This window comes from Hyperolius riggenbachi, chromosome 2 (genome assembly GCF_040937935.1).
Source record: "Hyperolius riggenbachi isolate aHypRig1 chromosome 2, aHypRig1.pri, whole genome shotgun sequence".
Lineage (NCBI taxonomy): Eukaryota > Metazoa > Chordata > Amphibia > Anura > Hyperoliidae > Hyperolius > Hyperolius riggenbachi.
This window is the reverse complement of record NC_090647.1, coordinates 356,304,770-356,321,173: the sequence shown is the minus strand read 5'-3', so window position 1 is coordinate 356,321,173 and position 16,404 is coordinate 356,304,770.

Sequence of the window (16,404 nt, the reverse complement as noted above, 5' to 3'; positions counted from 1 at the left end):
CTCAGACCCCCCCTTATCAATTCACCAGTGCAATATTTACATCTGTTCTCCCCTGTAATAACCCACTGATTACCTGTCAATCACCTGTCAATCACCTATCAATCACCCATCAATCACCCCCTGTCACTGCCACCCATCAATCACCCCCTGTCACTGCCACCCATCAATCACCCGCTGTCACTGCCACCCATCAATCAGCCCCTAACCTGCCCCTTGCGGGCAATCTGATCACCCACCCACACCAATAGATCGCCCGCAGATCCGACGTCCGATCACCTCCCAAGTGCAGTGTTTACATCTGTTCTCTACCCTAAACACCCACTAATTACCCATCAATCACCCCCTGTCACTGCTACCTATCAGATTAGACCCCTATCTGCCCCTAGGGCACTCAATCACCCGCCCACACCCTCAGAATGCCCTCAGACCCCAGCCCTGATCACCTCACCAGTGCATTGCTTGCATCTATTCCCCCCTCTAATCACACCTTGAGACACCCATCAATCACCTCCTGTCACCCCCTAGCACAACTACCCATCAGATCAGGCCCTAATTTGCCCCGTGTGGGCTCCTGATCACTCGGCCAAACCCTCAGATCCCCCTCAGTCCCCCTTCCGATCACCTCCCAGTGCATTGATTGCATCTATTTTCCCCTCTAACCACCCCCTGAGACACCCATCAATCACCTTCTGTCACCCCCCTAGCACTCCTATCCATCAGATCAGGCCCAATACAACCTGTCATCTAAAAGGCCACCCTGCTTATGACCGGTTCCACAAAATTCGCCCCCTCATAAACCACCTGTCATCAAAATTTGCAGATGCTTATACCCCTGAACAGTCATTTTGAGACATTTGGTTTCCAGACTACTCACGGTTTTGGGCCCGTAAAATGCCAGGGCGGTATAGGAACCCCACAAGTGACCCCATTTTAGAAAAAAGACACCCCAAGGTATTCTGTTAGGTGTATGACGAGTTCATAGAAGATTTTATTTTTTGTCAAAAGTTAGCGGAAATTGATTTTTATTGTTTTTTTTTCACAAAGTGTCATTTTTCACTAACTTGTGACAAAAAATAAAATCTTCTATGAACTCGCCATACACCTAACGGAATACCTTGGGGTGTCTTCTTTCTAAAATGGGGTCACTTGTGGGGTTCCTATACTGCCCTGGCATTTTAGGGGCCCTAAAACCGCGAGGAGTAGTCTAGAAAACAAATGCCTCAAAATGATCTGTGAATAGGACGTTGGGCCCCTTAGCGCACCTAGGCTGCAAAAAAGTGTCTCACATGTGGTACCGCCGTACTCAGGAAAAGTAGTATAATGTGTTTTGGGGTGTATTTTTACACATACCGATGCTGGGTGGGAGAAATTTCTATGTAAATGGACAATTGTGTGTAAAAAAAATCAAACAATTGTCATTTACAGAGATATTTCTACCACTTAGCATGGGTATGTGTAAAAATACACCCCAAAACACATTATACTACTTCTCCTGAGTATGGCGGTACCACATGCGTGGCACTTTTTTACACCCTAAGTACGCTAAAGGGCCCAAAGTCCAATGAGTACCTTTAGGATTTCACAGGTCATTTTGCGACATTTGGTTTCAAGACTACTCCTCACGGTTTAGGGCCCCTAAAATGCCAGGACAGTATAGGAACCCCACAAATGACTCCATTTTAGAAAGAAGACACCCCAAGGTATTCTGTTAGTAGTACGGTGAGTTCATAGAAGATTTTATTTTTTGTCACAAGTTAGCGGAAATTGATTTTTATTGGTTTTTTTCACAAAGTGTCATTTTCCGCTAACTTGTGACAAAAAATAAAATCTTCTATGAACTCACCATACTACTAACTGAATACCTTGGGGTGTCTTCTTTCTAAAATGGGGTCATTTGTGGGGTTCCTATGCTGTCCTGGCATTTTAGGGGCCCTAAACCGTGAGGAGTAGTCTTGAAACGAAATTTCTCAAAATGACCTGTGAAATCCTAAAGGTACTCATTGGACTTTGGGCCCCTTAGCGCAGTTAGGGTGCAAAAAAGTGCCACACATGTGGTATCGCCGTACTCAGGAGAAGTAGTATAATGTGTTTTGGGGTGTATTTGTACACATACCCATGCTGAGTGGGAGAAAGATCTCTGTAAATGGACAATTGTGTGTAAAAAAAATTAAAAAATTGTCATTTACAGAGATATTTCTCCCACCCAGCATCGGTATGTATAAAAATACACCCCAAAACACATTATACTACTTCTCCTGAGTACGGCAATACCACATGTGTGGCACTTTTTTGCAGCTTAACTGCGCTAAGGGGCCCAAAGTCCAATGAGCACCTTTAGGCTGTACAGGGGTGCTTACAAATTAGCACCTCCCAAAATGCGAGGACAGTAAACACACCCCACAAATGACCCCATTTTGGAAAGTAGACACTTCAAGGTATTCAGAGAGGGGCATGGTGAGTCCGTGGCAGATTTCATTTTTTTTTGTCGCAAGTTAGAAGAAATGGAAACTTTTTTTTTTTTGTCACAAAGTGTCATTTTCCGCTTACTTGTGACAAAAATTAATATCTTCTATGAACTCACTATGCCTCTCAGTGAATACTTTGGGATGTCTTCTTTCCAAAATGGGGTCATTTGGGGGTATTTATACTATCCTGGAATTCTAGCCCCTCATGAAACATGTCAGGTGGTCAGAAAAGTCATAGATGCTTGAAAATGGGAAAATTCACTTTTTGCACCATAGTTTGTAAACGCTGTAACTTTTACCTGAATGTTTTTTTTTTATCAAAAACATGTTTGTCCACATTTTTCGCGCTGCATGTATACAGAAATTTTACTTTTTTTGAAAAATGTCAGCACAGAAAGTTAAAAAAATCATTTTTTTTGCCAAAATTCATGTCTTTTTTGATGAATATAATAAAAAGTAAAAATCGCAGGAGCAATCAAATAGCACCAAAAGAAAGCTTTATTAGTGACAAGAAAAGGAGCTAAAATTCATTTAGGTGGTAGGTTGTATGAGCGAGCAATAAACCGTGAAAGCTGCAGTGGTCTGAATGGAAAAAAAGTGGCCGGTCCTTAAGGGGGGTAAAGCCCTAGGTCCTCAAGTGGTTAATTAATGAATCAACCTCATGTCAACACAGCAGCTGTGACACTTTTTTAATGTCAAATAACAATAAAAAAAAAACATTAAATGCTTGCAGGGGGGATGATGGTGATATAACACACTAGTGCACAGTAAACATACTGACCTGTAACTGGGTTTCTCACAATGTCAGAAAAGTAGCACTGGCGCCTTTTTTTTTTATGTCAGATAACAATGAAAAAAATTAAGCTCTTGAAGGGTTGATGATGGCAATATAACACACTAATGCAAGGTAAATGCACTTACCTGAAACTGGGTTTCTCACAATGTCAGCACAGCAGCACTGGCACTTTTTTTTTTGTTGAGAATGGCCTGTTTAGTTTCCGTAAAATGCACCAGGGAACATGCTCTGCCATCACTACTGGCAAATAGAGGTATTATAAAAAATTACTTGGGATCCCCCCATCCCAAGCCTCTTTAACTCCTTGTCAGCCATGCAGGCTGGTATAGTTAAAATGTAGAGCCCTGAACACAGAGGCAGAGGCACCATGAGCTACACCAGCCTGCACCAGCTACACCAGCCTGCACTGTCCATGACATGGGGGGGGGGGGGGGCTCTGGAAAAGACAGAAAGCAGGCAGAAAGAAAGGCAGAAAACCTCCACAGCCTCCCCCATCCACAGAACCCTTGCCTATACCATGCCCAGGAGGAGATGGGGTGCATGCCCTGAGAGGGGTTCATGGTGGCATCTGGGGGTCCCTCAGATGCCTGCCCCCTAAGATGAAATAGGAATAAAGAGTAACTCCTTACCCATTTCCACAGAGAGTTAAAAAAAAGAAATAAAAACACAAAGGCAAGAAAATTATTTAATTAGTTGTGCTGTCTGTCCACAGCCAGATTATATTGATCAATATATTTGAATTCTCCCCCTGCTGGACACCTTTAAAATAGCATTTGTTCAAGTGACAGAGCAGTAAGTCGATCCTCTGTGATCAGGAAGTAGATTGCCCTGTATACCCACAGCCATATTTTCACTGTACTGTTGGATCCACATCCATCTATCCTTCATTCACGCCAATCTATGCATCGTTTGTATGTCAACCCTTATCATTTTCCTATATCGGCAATGTAGAAAGCATATTTTGTTATATACATGCATTTTGTTAGATCTTTATAGCTGGATCATAGCTCATGTATGTTAGGAGATACCTGTCACATACTCTGAGATCTACTGTACGTTTTTGTTCTCTACTCAGAGTCATTCATCATGCCATTTATATTTGTACGTTCTGATCCATAGATCCTGATGTGATGTTTTCCTGATCAGCAGCAATCATTCTGTGTCATATGTTGCACGCTGTATAATCATGCATATCAGCTCTTACATATGTTTTATTGTATTAATCCACTCTTGCATTGGATATATAGTCATACTCAGGGGTCGAGTGGGGCGTGGAAGCGGGTGGACGATGCCCCCCTGCTTTTTTCAGAGGGTGGCCGCCATCCACTCTGGCATGTGTGGAGGGGAGCAGCGCAGTGGAAGGAGAGCTGTGGAATCAGCGGGGAAGGGCGGACGTCTCCCCCCCCTTCCCTCACCTTAGGGCTCCCCTTCCTGCCTCTCCCCTCCACTGTTTTTAAATCTCGACTCAGCGGCTAAAGTGGGTGGAGACTTACCACCGTTCTTCCAGCCGCAAGGGACGCTCTGCTCTCTGCGCCACTAGTCTGGTCTTGAGTAGACAGACTAGCTGCGCACAGAGCAGAGCTCCATCCAGCGGCTGGAAGAACGGCGGTAAGTCTCCGCCCACTTTAGCCGCTGAGTCGAGATTTAAAAACACCGGAGGGGAGAGGCAGGAAGGGGAGCCCTAAGGTGAGGGAAGGGGGAGGGAGACGTCCGCCCTTCCCTGCTAATCCCACAGCTCTCCTTCCACTGCGCTGCTCCCCTCCTGCTGGGGGCCCACCTGGCTACCTGGGGACATATCCCCCTGGCTACATAAACTGGGCACATATCCCCCTGGCTATATATACTGGGCACATATCCCCCTGGCTACATATACTGGGACATATCCCACTGGCTACATAAACTGGGCACATATCCCCTTGGCTATATATATTGGGCACATATCCCCCTGGCTACATATACTGGGCACATATACCCCTGGCTATATATACTGGGCACATATACCCCTGGCTACATATACTGGGCACATATACCCCTGGCTATATATACTGGGCACATATACCCCTGGCTACATATACTGGGCACATATACTGGGCACATATCCCCCTGGCTATATATACTGGGCACATATACCTCTAGCTACATATACTGGGACATATACCCCTGCCTACATATACTGGGCACATATCCCCCTGGCTATATATACTTGGCACATATACCCCTGCCTACATATACTGGGCACATATACCTCTAGCTACATATACTGGGCACATATACCTCTAGCTACATATACTGGGCACATATACCCCTAGCTACATATACTGGGCACATATACCCCTGGCTACATATACTGGGCACATATACCCCTGGCTACATATACTGGGCACATATACCCCTAGCTACATATACTGGGGACATATACCCCCTGGCTACATATACTGGGGACAGCTATACACCTGGCTACATATACTGAGGACTACTACACTAGGGATGGTCGCTGGATTCCGCGGAATTGTAAATTCCGCAAATTCGGCCGGAATTTGGTGATTCCGGTTCCGATATGACGGAACGGAATTGCTATAGGGCTAAAACGGAATTCCGCAGAATTTTAATTGGTTTCCCCACCAAACTAATTTCTGCCTGATAACAACTATTTCTACTCCCTTTCTCCTCCCCTTTCCTCCTCATCTTCCAGGGAATTGTAGCATTTCAAAAGCCAGCTTACATACCTTGGCTGGAAATTGAACCCAGGTCTGAGTGCGTGGTAGGTAGCTCTCTTCACCACTATACCACCACCAACACTACATGCTGAAGCCAGCCTAGTATGTACCATTATGAACGGAATTGCTTTTTCAATCTGGCGGAATTCCGAAATTGCCTGTGAAATTCTGCCGGTATCCGTTGATGGTTTTAAGCTGAAAATTCAGTTCAATGGCATCAAGTCCTAGAGAGAAAGAGAGAGAGAGAGAGAGAGATCATTTTTCTCTTGGGTATATCACAATGGTACATGCTAGGCTGGCTTCAGCATGGAGCATTGTAGTGTGCTGTGTTGGTGGTATAATGGTTAGGATAGCAGCCTACCAAGCACTAGACCTGGGGTCGTTTCCCAGCCAATGTGAGTTGGCTTTTGACATGCTACAAATCCTTAAGCAAGCTCATTTTTCTCTTGGATATATCATAATGGTACATGCTAGGCTGGCTTCAGCATGTAGCATTGTAGTGTGTTGTGTTGGTGGTATAATGGTTAGGATAGCAGCCTACAGAGCGGTAGGCCTGGGTTCTATTCCTGGTCAATGTGAGTTGGCTTTTGACATGCTACAAATCCTTAAGCAAGCTCATTTTTCTCTTGGATATATCATAATGGTACATGCTAGGCTGGCTTCAGCATGTAGTGTTGTTGGTGGTATAGTGGTGAAGAGAGCTACCTACCACACACTCAGACCTGGGTTCAAGTCCCAGCCAAGGTATGTAAGCTGGCTTTTGAAATACGACGAGACCCTCCTCCCTCCGGGAGGAGGGAAGAGGAAAAAAAGAGGGAGGAGAAAAAGGACTACGGGAACAGTTAATAGGGTCTATGGGCTACCATATAGGATAAATAAGGTTGCTTTTGCGATTATTTTAATTTTTCCGGCGTAATCCAGAATTCCGCGGAATTTCGTAAAAATCCGGCGGAATTTTCATAGCGACGGAATTTAACACCGACGGAATCCGAGATTTTGGCGGAACAGAATGTGCTCTTTCCGATCATCCCTATACTACACACCTGGCTACTTATGGAACATATACACCTGGCCACCTATTCTGTGGACATCTATACACCTGGCTACCTATTCTGGGGATATTATACACCTGGCTACCTATTCTGGGGACAACTATACTCATGGCTTTTTATACAGGGGACACCCGTAGACCTGGCTACCTATGCTGGGGGTAGCTATTTTGGGGGAAGTGCTGTCAGATTATCTGCATTTTTGGGGAACCGCTGTTAACAGATTAAGTGTATTTTGGGGAACCGCTGCCAGATTATGTGTATGTTAGGGGAATGACTGCTGCCAGATTTCGCGTATTTTGGGGAACTGCTGCCAGATTGTGTATGTTTGGGGGACCACTGCTGCCAGATTGCATGTATTTTGGGTGTCATGTGTATTTTGGGTGATCCGCTGTCAGGTTTCGTGTATTTTAGGGAATTGCTTCCAGATTATGTGTATGTTGGGGGAACTGCTACTGCCACATTGTTTATTTTGGGGAACCACTGCCATATTATCTGTATTTTGGAGGAACTTCTACCAGATTACGTGTCTTTTTGGTGAAATGCTGTCAGATTATATCTATTTTTGGGGGATACACTACGGCAGAGCTGAAACTTCCCTTATCTATCGCAAAGTGCCAACAGCAATTTAAACGAAATACAAACGTTTTAACCTCCTTGGCGGTAACCCCGAACGTAGTTCGGGGTAAGCCGCGCAGAAGGTTTTCTCCGGCCCTACTGGGCCGATTTGTTTAATTTTTTTTTTGCTGCACGCAGCTAGCACTTTGCTAGCTGCGTCAGCACACCGATCGCCGCCGTCCCGCACTCGATCGCCGCTATCCGTCGCGCCGCGCGCCCCCCCCCCAGACCCCGTGCGCTGGGCTCGCTAAATGATATATAAAAAAAAAAAACCTGCTGCGCTGCCTCCTGGCGGAATTTTTTATACCGCCAGGAGGGTTAACTCATACATGAACATTATGAAAAATCCAAGTTGAAAATAAACTGTGAAGATAAACAATTTCATCCATCTTACTCCTGAAAAATGTATTCATTTTTTGAACCTCCCAGTTTCATTTTCTGTTTTAAAAAGCTGAAAAAGTAGATTTAATGCTATTGTCTCATATGATGATGATTCAGCTTTTTCCATAGTCTCGCAGTTAGCAATCATGTGACCCCCAACAAGACAAATTCAGCAATCATGAGGCCCCCCATCAAGTTAAATTCAGCAATCATGAGGCCCCCACAAGACACAAACAGCAATCATGAGGCCCCCAACAAGACAAATTCAGCAGTCATGAGGCACATAAATAGACAGCATTTCACATAAATAGGCAGAATGCCCCCTTAATGTGGTAGACACCTCTCACCTGGCTTCTGAATTCTTCTCTACTGGCTGCTGTGCCTGGCTGGCCTGGCAATACTGTCTTTGGCTGGATTGGGGATGATGTGTGGGCCAAAAGGCCTGGCAGTGATGCTGTGGCCTGGCTGGCGGTGATGCTGTGGCCTGGCTAACTGGCGTGATGCTGTGGCCTTTTTGACAGTGATTTTGGGCTGGTTGTCTGGTGGTGATGCTGTGCTGGCTGGCCTAGATAGTTTAGGTAGTGACAGGTGCCCCCTAGTTTAGGTAGCGCCAGGAGCCTCCCAGTTTAGGTAGTGACCGGGCCCCCCAGTTTAGGTAGCAACAGGAGCCTCCCAGTTAAGGTAGTGACCGTGCCACCCCAGTTAAGGCAGTGACAGTGCCCCCCCCAGTTAAGGTAGTGACAGTGCCCCCCAGTTCAGGTAGCGACAGGAGCCCCCAGTTTAGGTAGTGACAGTGCCCCCCAGTTAAGGTAGTGACAGGAGCCCCCAGTTAAGGTAGTGACAGTGCACCCCAGTTCAGGTAGTGACAGGAGCCCCAGTTAAGGTAGTGACAGAGCCCCCCAGTTCAGGTAGCAACAGGAGCCCCCAGTTTAGGTAGTGACAGTGTCCCCCAGTTAAGGTAGTGACAGTGCCCCCCAGTTCAGGTAGTGACAGTGCCCCCCCAGTTCAGGTAGTGACAGGAGCCCCCAGTTAAGGTAGTGACAGTGCCCCCAGGTCAGGTAGCGACAGGAGCCCCCAGTTTAGGTAGTGACAATGCCCCCCAGTTAAGGTAGTGACAGGAGCCCCCAGTTAAAGTAGTGACAGGAGCCCCCAGTTAAGGTAGTGACAGGAGCCCCCAGTTTAGGTAGTGACAGTTCCCACCAGTTAAGGTAATGACAGTGCCCCCCAGTTAAGGTAGTGACAGTGTCCCCCAGTTCAGGTTGTGACAGGTGCCCCCCAGAGAGAAAAGGTAGCGTGTGTGTGGCAGCGGGAGCCTCACCTTTGGGGCTCCCTCTCTCTCTCTTGCTTCCCCCTTTAGAATAAAGTGATGCAGGGGGGCGTGTCCGCTGCGCAGCCACGCTGGACGTGTAGTGCCTGAGCTCCACAAGATACCCTACAAAGCAGCAGAAATAAGCCCACCAGAGAGGGTGAAAGTGCTCCAATTTGAGACCCAGCATGTCGGAAGCCCCAATGGATGTGGAGACATCCATGAAGAGGGTAATTAAACACACAGAAACCGCACAAGATCCCAGAACTGTTTGCGGGCATGCAGGCTCGCACGAACACCAAAGATGGCGGAGGGGGGAGGAACACAGCAACGGCCTCAACTCCGAACATGGCATACACTGAGGGAAACCTGGCGAACTCCCCTCCTACGGATCCTTCGGCTGATTCCTCACCAGAGACCGGGTCCCCAACTTCCAGGAGTCCGGTTCAATCCAAGATGAAACTCTCGGAGCCCGACGATCAGGTAGGCCCGGCAGCCATTTTAACTCCTACCCTCACAGAACAGCGTACACTGCTGGAACACTTCCCTGCATCCGAGCAAGTTATAACTCAATCCTACCTCAAAGACTTGCTAGTCACACTTAAATCCTCCCTATCGGCAGAGTTTCTACAAATCACAAACAACTTGCAGCAGTCAGTAAGCTGCCTTGGGGACAGAGTAGCCTCCATTGAACAAAGCGTAGCCATGCTCACTACAGAACACAACAAATTGGTTGATTGCTGGGAGGAAAACAACCAAGAGATTGCCTGGCTTAAAGGGAAGGTTCAGGGAGGGAGACAAAAAAATAAAAATCCATATCCACTTACCTGGGGCTTCCTCCAGCCCGTGGAAGGCAGGAGGTGCCCTTGCTGCCGCTCCGGAGGCTCCCGGTGGCCGACTCGACCTGGCCATGCCCGGCTTCCAGGTCGGGCTCTTCTGCGCTCCAATCTGCGCCTCACGGGGGCACGCTGACATCATCGGACGTCCTCCGGTAGTTCTGCGCCTGCGCAGTACAGCCCGGAGGACGTCCGATGACGTCAGCACGCCCGCGTGGAATACAGAAGAGCCCGTCGTTGGAGCGCAGAAGAGTCCGACCTGACAGCCGGCCTGGCCAGGTCGGATCGGCCACCGGAGACCACTGGGCGCCTGCGGAGCTCCGGCGAGGGCAACTCCTGCCTTCCACGGGCTGGAGGAAGCCCCAGGTAAGTGGATATGGATTTTTATTTTTTTGTCTCCCTCCCTTAACCTTCCCTTTAAAGAATAAAGTGATGCGGGCAGCAGCTGCGGAGCAGGACACTTACTCACAGATAGAGAGTCACTCGCACGCCTGCTCATCGTGTAAGTGTCACGTCCCGCCGCTGCCGCCTGCATCACTTTATTCTAAAGGGGGAGCGAGAGAGAGGGAGCCCCAAAGGTGAGGGTCTCCCCCCTTCTCCACCGCTGCCACATGCTCATTTTTCTCTCTCCGTTGCCACCCCAGGGTGACACTTCCGGGTTCGGGTGGCTGGGGGGGGGAGGCAGCAGCTGGCCAGGGGGGGGGGGGGGCAATGCCGGTTTTGCCGTATGTGCGGACGCCCATGCACGTGGTTCTGCATCGATGTGCGGCAGACCGGTAGTCATGTAAATCTATGGCGACGCATGTCAGAGTGAAAATCTGCAGCAGATTTTAAGAGTTGCGCATGTACGGAAACTTATTTTTTTGCAATAAGCTTCAGTGCACGTGATCTCATTGACCACAGGAAGTGAACATTACTTCCTGCTTGGCCAGCTGCCAGATGGGGATTACCGCATCCTAACGCGGTAATTGCTGAAAGCCTGTTTTTCGCAGTATAGTGCCACAAATTTGTAGTGTGAATCCGACCTTAAAGAAAAACATTTCTTTATTATAGCTGATACAAATTTTCAATAAATCTGCAGTATTTCTACTTCCTTTTTTCATGGAAGCAGACATATTGTTAACATCCTGTGTTTATCAATTAGCTCTCTGCCGTAGCAATGGCAGTCAGCTGACACAGCGAAGGGATCAAATTACAACTTGTGCTTAGTCACAAATTAGTGGGAATTAGGCAGGTTAAACTCTCTAAATACATACAGGGTACGTTTTTATATGTTTTTTTTCCGTCCTGTGCAAGAGTTCAGGTCCACTTTAACCTGCCTGGCTGTGTGGAAACGCGGAAAAGCCGCCGCGTGTACTGGCGGCGGGGAGGCTGAGTCCGCGTCCAGCGCAGTGGCTGGCATACGGAGATGTACGCCTGGCACCACGAGAGGACGCGGAAAGGTCGCTGCATGTACCGACAACAAGGCGGCTATTTCCGCGTCCAACGCGGCGGTTTGTATGCTGCAGCGTACGGTTGATGTGGCTGGGTCTGTTAGTTTACATGAGCGGTTGGAGAGCTACGCGCGCGCGGCCCAGAAGTCAGGACCTTTATACCAGCAGAGGAAGTGTCAGCTGATCAGGAGGATTCCTGCTGGACTCATGATTGGCTGAGTGGCTTGGGCGGGGCGGCAGACTCCAGCAGCTATATATACAGCTTGCTTGCCAGTTGCTGGTTGTCTGCCATTGCAAATGCTTTAGACCAGTTCCAGGGTGTTGTGACTACGGACCTCACACCCAAGACTAGGATACTGTGTCAGTTCTATGTTATGCTTTAGACCAGTTCCAGGGTGTTGTGACTACGGACCTCACACCCAAGACTAGGATACTGTGTCAGTTCTATGTTATGCTTTAGACCAGTTCCAGGGTGTTGTGACTATGGACCTCACACCCAAGACTAGGATACTGTGTCAGTTCTATGTTATGCTTTAGACCAGTTCCAGGGAGTTGTGACTACGGACCTCACACCCAAGACTAGGATACTGTGTCATTTCTATGTTATACCTTAGCCCGGTTCCAGGGCATAGAGAATAGGCCCTAACACCTAGTTAGGGCCAGCCTGTTTATATTAGCAGCAGGGCTTCCTGCAACCCAGCCTGGCTCCCTCTTCTAGGGAGTCCTCAGGCTACAGGAATAATCCCACAGTCAGGGGAGTATTCCTCAGGTCTCTAAGGCCACCAGGGTCCTGGTGGTCTATGCTCAGAGTAGTACTGTTACTCCAACACTCACATCACTCCGGTGTCCGGAGGTTAGACATACCTGGATTATTAGTGATTCTGCAGATCATTCATAATCTGGTGTATATCTGCATTACTGGTGAATCTGCAGTTCACCAATAATCAGATTCTCTCTGTGTGTTGACACCAATCGTTACACTGGCGTTCTGATTTGCACATATTTTTTTTAATATATTTTTTATATAGTTTTTTGCACATATTTTTTTCTTCATGTAGCTAGCCTAGCACTAGCTACATGATTCCCCCCTCCCTGCGGTGTCCCTCCCACCCCTACGATCGCCGCCGGTGCAATGGCCCGTCCGGAAATCCCGTTCTGAACGGGATGTCCTGGAGGGCTTCCCCCATCGCCATGGCGACGCACGCCGTGATGTTGGCGACGTCGTGACATCACAGAGAGACCCGAACCACCCCTCAGCGCTGCCTGGCACTGATTGGCCAGGCAGCGCACGGGGTCTCGCCTGGGGGGGGCCCTGCATCGCGGCAGGTAGCGGCGGCGATCGGGTAAGGCACGCAGCAAGCAAAGTGCTTGCTGCCTGTTTGAAAAAAAAATTATTCAAATCGGCCCAGCGGGGCCTGAGCGGTCACCTCCGGCGTCTCTGGACAAGCCTAGCTCGTCCAGAACGCTAGGGAGGTTAAAGCAGTATTGTCACCATAAAAATAAAATTTCAACAGCAACTGGTCTGAGTGTATTAAGTGATAAAGATGGTAATCCTGCATTCAAAACTTGCAAAACGTTTTCTGCTGTTATGGTTTGTAGTTATCACATACTTTAGGAGCACTGGCCCTAGTGCCAAACAGTGCCAAAGAGTTGAATGCTGGGAGTTCTTTTTATCTATAATATATTCCTCTTCTTCCATTTATTTCCCTGCCTAGCTGCTTATCAGGAAAGCCCTCTGATTACTTGTGTTTACAAGCAAGGCTGAGGTGACTCAGTGATTGGATGTGTAAATAAAAAAAAACAGTGCAGTTGTTAGTATACACTTCAGTGGGAGTGTCTGAAGACTGGGAGGAAGGCAGCTAATGAATACACAATGAGCAAGAGAAGGGAGGGGGGGGAAACAAGAGTCATGGAGGATTTGATGTCAGCATTAGCTTGGCAAGATGGCCAGTGCCTAGAATAGGATTTTCTGCTTTTTCTTTATAAAATTCACAGGAATCATTACGTGGATAGCACTATACATCTGTTATGTAAGTAGAAGTAGTATTTATCTACTTATATATGTGTTTTTTATTTCTAGGTTAGCATGGGTGTCGCTTGTTCTTTAAGGCAATTTTTTGAGGGGCGCACCAAAGATGTAGCCTTTATCTCTACTTGAATAATGGGATTTGAAACTATCTCTGCAGGGTTAAATTGACTCTCTGAACTCATTAACATATCTTGGTTGAAGTGCTGATAACATCTGTAAACAGTGATTATGGGCGTATGGGCTGTTCCTGCCGGATCTTTATACAGTTAACTTTGGCAGGGCTACCTTGCATTTTAGAACAAAAACAAAATTAGTATCACACATGCACTGAATTATTGATCAGATTTTTATGAACACTCTTCAGTACACTAACATTTTAAAGATGTATTTTTTTTTTTTTACGAATAAGCAGGTGAATGGATATCACTGCTTACTCTTATGTGTATAGAATAAGTCATCTTATCTTAAGGTGATTTACATAGCTACACTGCAAACTAACACCAGTTTATTCTGTATCTATCATTTTTAAATATTATGCTTATGACTGCTTAGTTAATCTAACCCTTAAAGGATCGGCCACTAAGCTTTTACATTCCAGACATGCCTTTTCAGGACGGTTTGTAACAGATTGCTCTATCAATGCGAGGATGTAATCTGAAATATCTGGCGCAATGAAAAATATACATTTCTTCCCCTTACTACCATCATTGAATACATTAAATTGTAAGTCTGAAGTTGTTCAAGAGTACAATTTTATTAATTGCTTTTTAGTTATAGTGTATATGTGAGAAGTTGCCAAGGATTATTCTCTGTCCTTGTTTAAACCTTTGGGTTTCTTTTCTCTTCCAATCCCACAGGAATAGGATGGGGTTACATTCCAATGCAGCATGTCATAAAATGAACATGAAGATGACGGATGTTTCTCATGAAGCACCCTTCTTCTTAGAGTTTTTTCACAAGTTTACTCAGTATACACATTTTCTTCATAAAACAGTCTGCCTGTTCGCATACAGAAATATCTCTGTGCCTTCCTGCAGCAGTTAGTAGTAGCTACATCCATGTGTCTCTATGGGAAATATGGGAAATATAAGCAGTATGTTGTTGGAAAAGTTTTATGGAGTTTTATTACATGTTAGTATCTTGTTATATTGAGGATGATCTACTAAGATGGACATGTGCGAGGAAGTGTAGAAAAGTATTAAAAAAAAAAATACTTTACACATGACTGATTACACTTCACTGATTTTTTTTTTTTGTTTGTTTTGTTTGTTATGCCTAATACACACGGTACGATTTTCCATGCAATAGATGGATCCGAAAGATAAAATCCGTCATGTCCGATATTGCTCCCAATTGTTTCCACGCTCAATTTCTCATAGCGGTAAATGGAAAAAGATAAGAATAAAGAATGAAGATAAGAGAATCAAACGCAGAATCGAGTGCGGAATCGTGCAGGAAAAACAATCGGGTCGCAAAATCGCACGGAAAATCTTGCCGTGTGTACCCAGCATTAGACTTATTGCTTTTCACTGCATTTCTTCTGGATTAAACGAACTCCAGAAAGTATTGCAGGCAGAGGATCAGAGTGACAGCATTTTACAAAAAGGAACACAAATGGTTTCATATTTTTCCCAGTCAGATCCCACTAGGTATGCTGGTAAATCATTTTTGGACGCAAGTGGCCAATGGACATATAGAACAAGCCCCTTCTTACCTATCAACCTATTCACACAATCAATTGCCTTAAACACAGGAATGTACACCATGTTATTCCGATAGACTTCCCTGACCTGCACAATAGTTGGTGGGTAGGGGATGCTACCTATTGCCATATCTGAGGACATGGAACAGCTCCACTCTTCAGAAAGTATGAGCACCTACAACAGACCACCGGCGTGGGTACAACACATTGGGTACGCTATGCAAATTATGCTGTAATGCTAGTGACTTCAGTGGCCTCGCCTTCTTTTCTGGCAATGTACTGTAAAATTATACCACATATATGAATTGGCATATGAGGGCAATAAATATAGGGGAACAGCCACAAAACACATTCATACCAAGATATAACAGAAGTGAAAGCTCTGCTGACACAATGGCCACGATTCACTAAAGTGTGCTAAGTGTTAGCACGCCAGTGAAGAGGCACTTAGAACGTGAAAACGAGCGTTTCACGTACTAACATGCGCGCAAGCATTCGTGCGTGCAAAGTTCACTGATGCGTGGTGCGCTGGTAATGTCGCACCGGTGCGTGCGAAAGGTCGAATCCTTCACGTGCAAAATAACCTTAACAGCTATTTTACACGCAAACGGTGCGACCTTTTGCGTGCACTGGTGCAACGTTATCGCTGCACCGTGCAGCGATAAACTTTGCGCGCGATCACTAACAGCTTTGGACGTGCAAACTACTTAGCACCCTAGTTTGCACGTCCAAAGCCTTAAGACATGCTAACTATGTAAGCACCGGTTAGTGAATCGAGGCCAATGTATATATTCTAACTTTCAGACTGGGAGATCTTGCGGATGGACACTGAGATGGAGAGAATCTTGGTGAAATAGGTCAGGCATGTCCACATTCTGGAATTGATTATTTGGAAAGATATAGGAGGATGATGTTTGTTTTTTACAACAGCTTTTGATAGGACATTTATTCTGGAAACCTTTCCGTTTTGTAAGCTCAAGGTTTTACTTTCATACAGTTCATGACCAAACTGTCTCGGCAGGAATATAAAACAACATTGAGTATTACTTCCATAATGCATAGTAATTAGCAA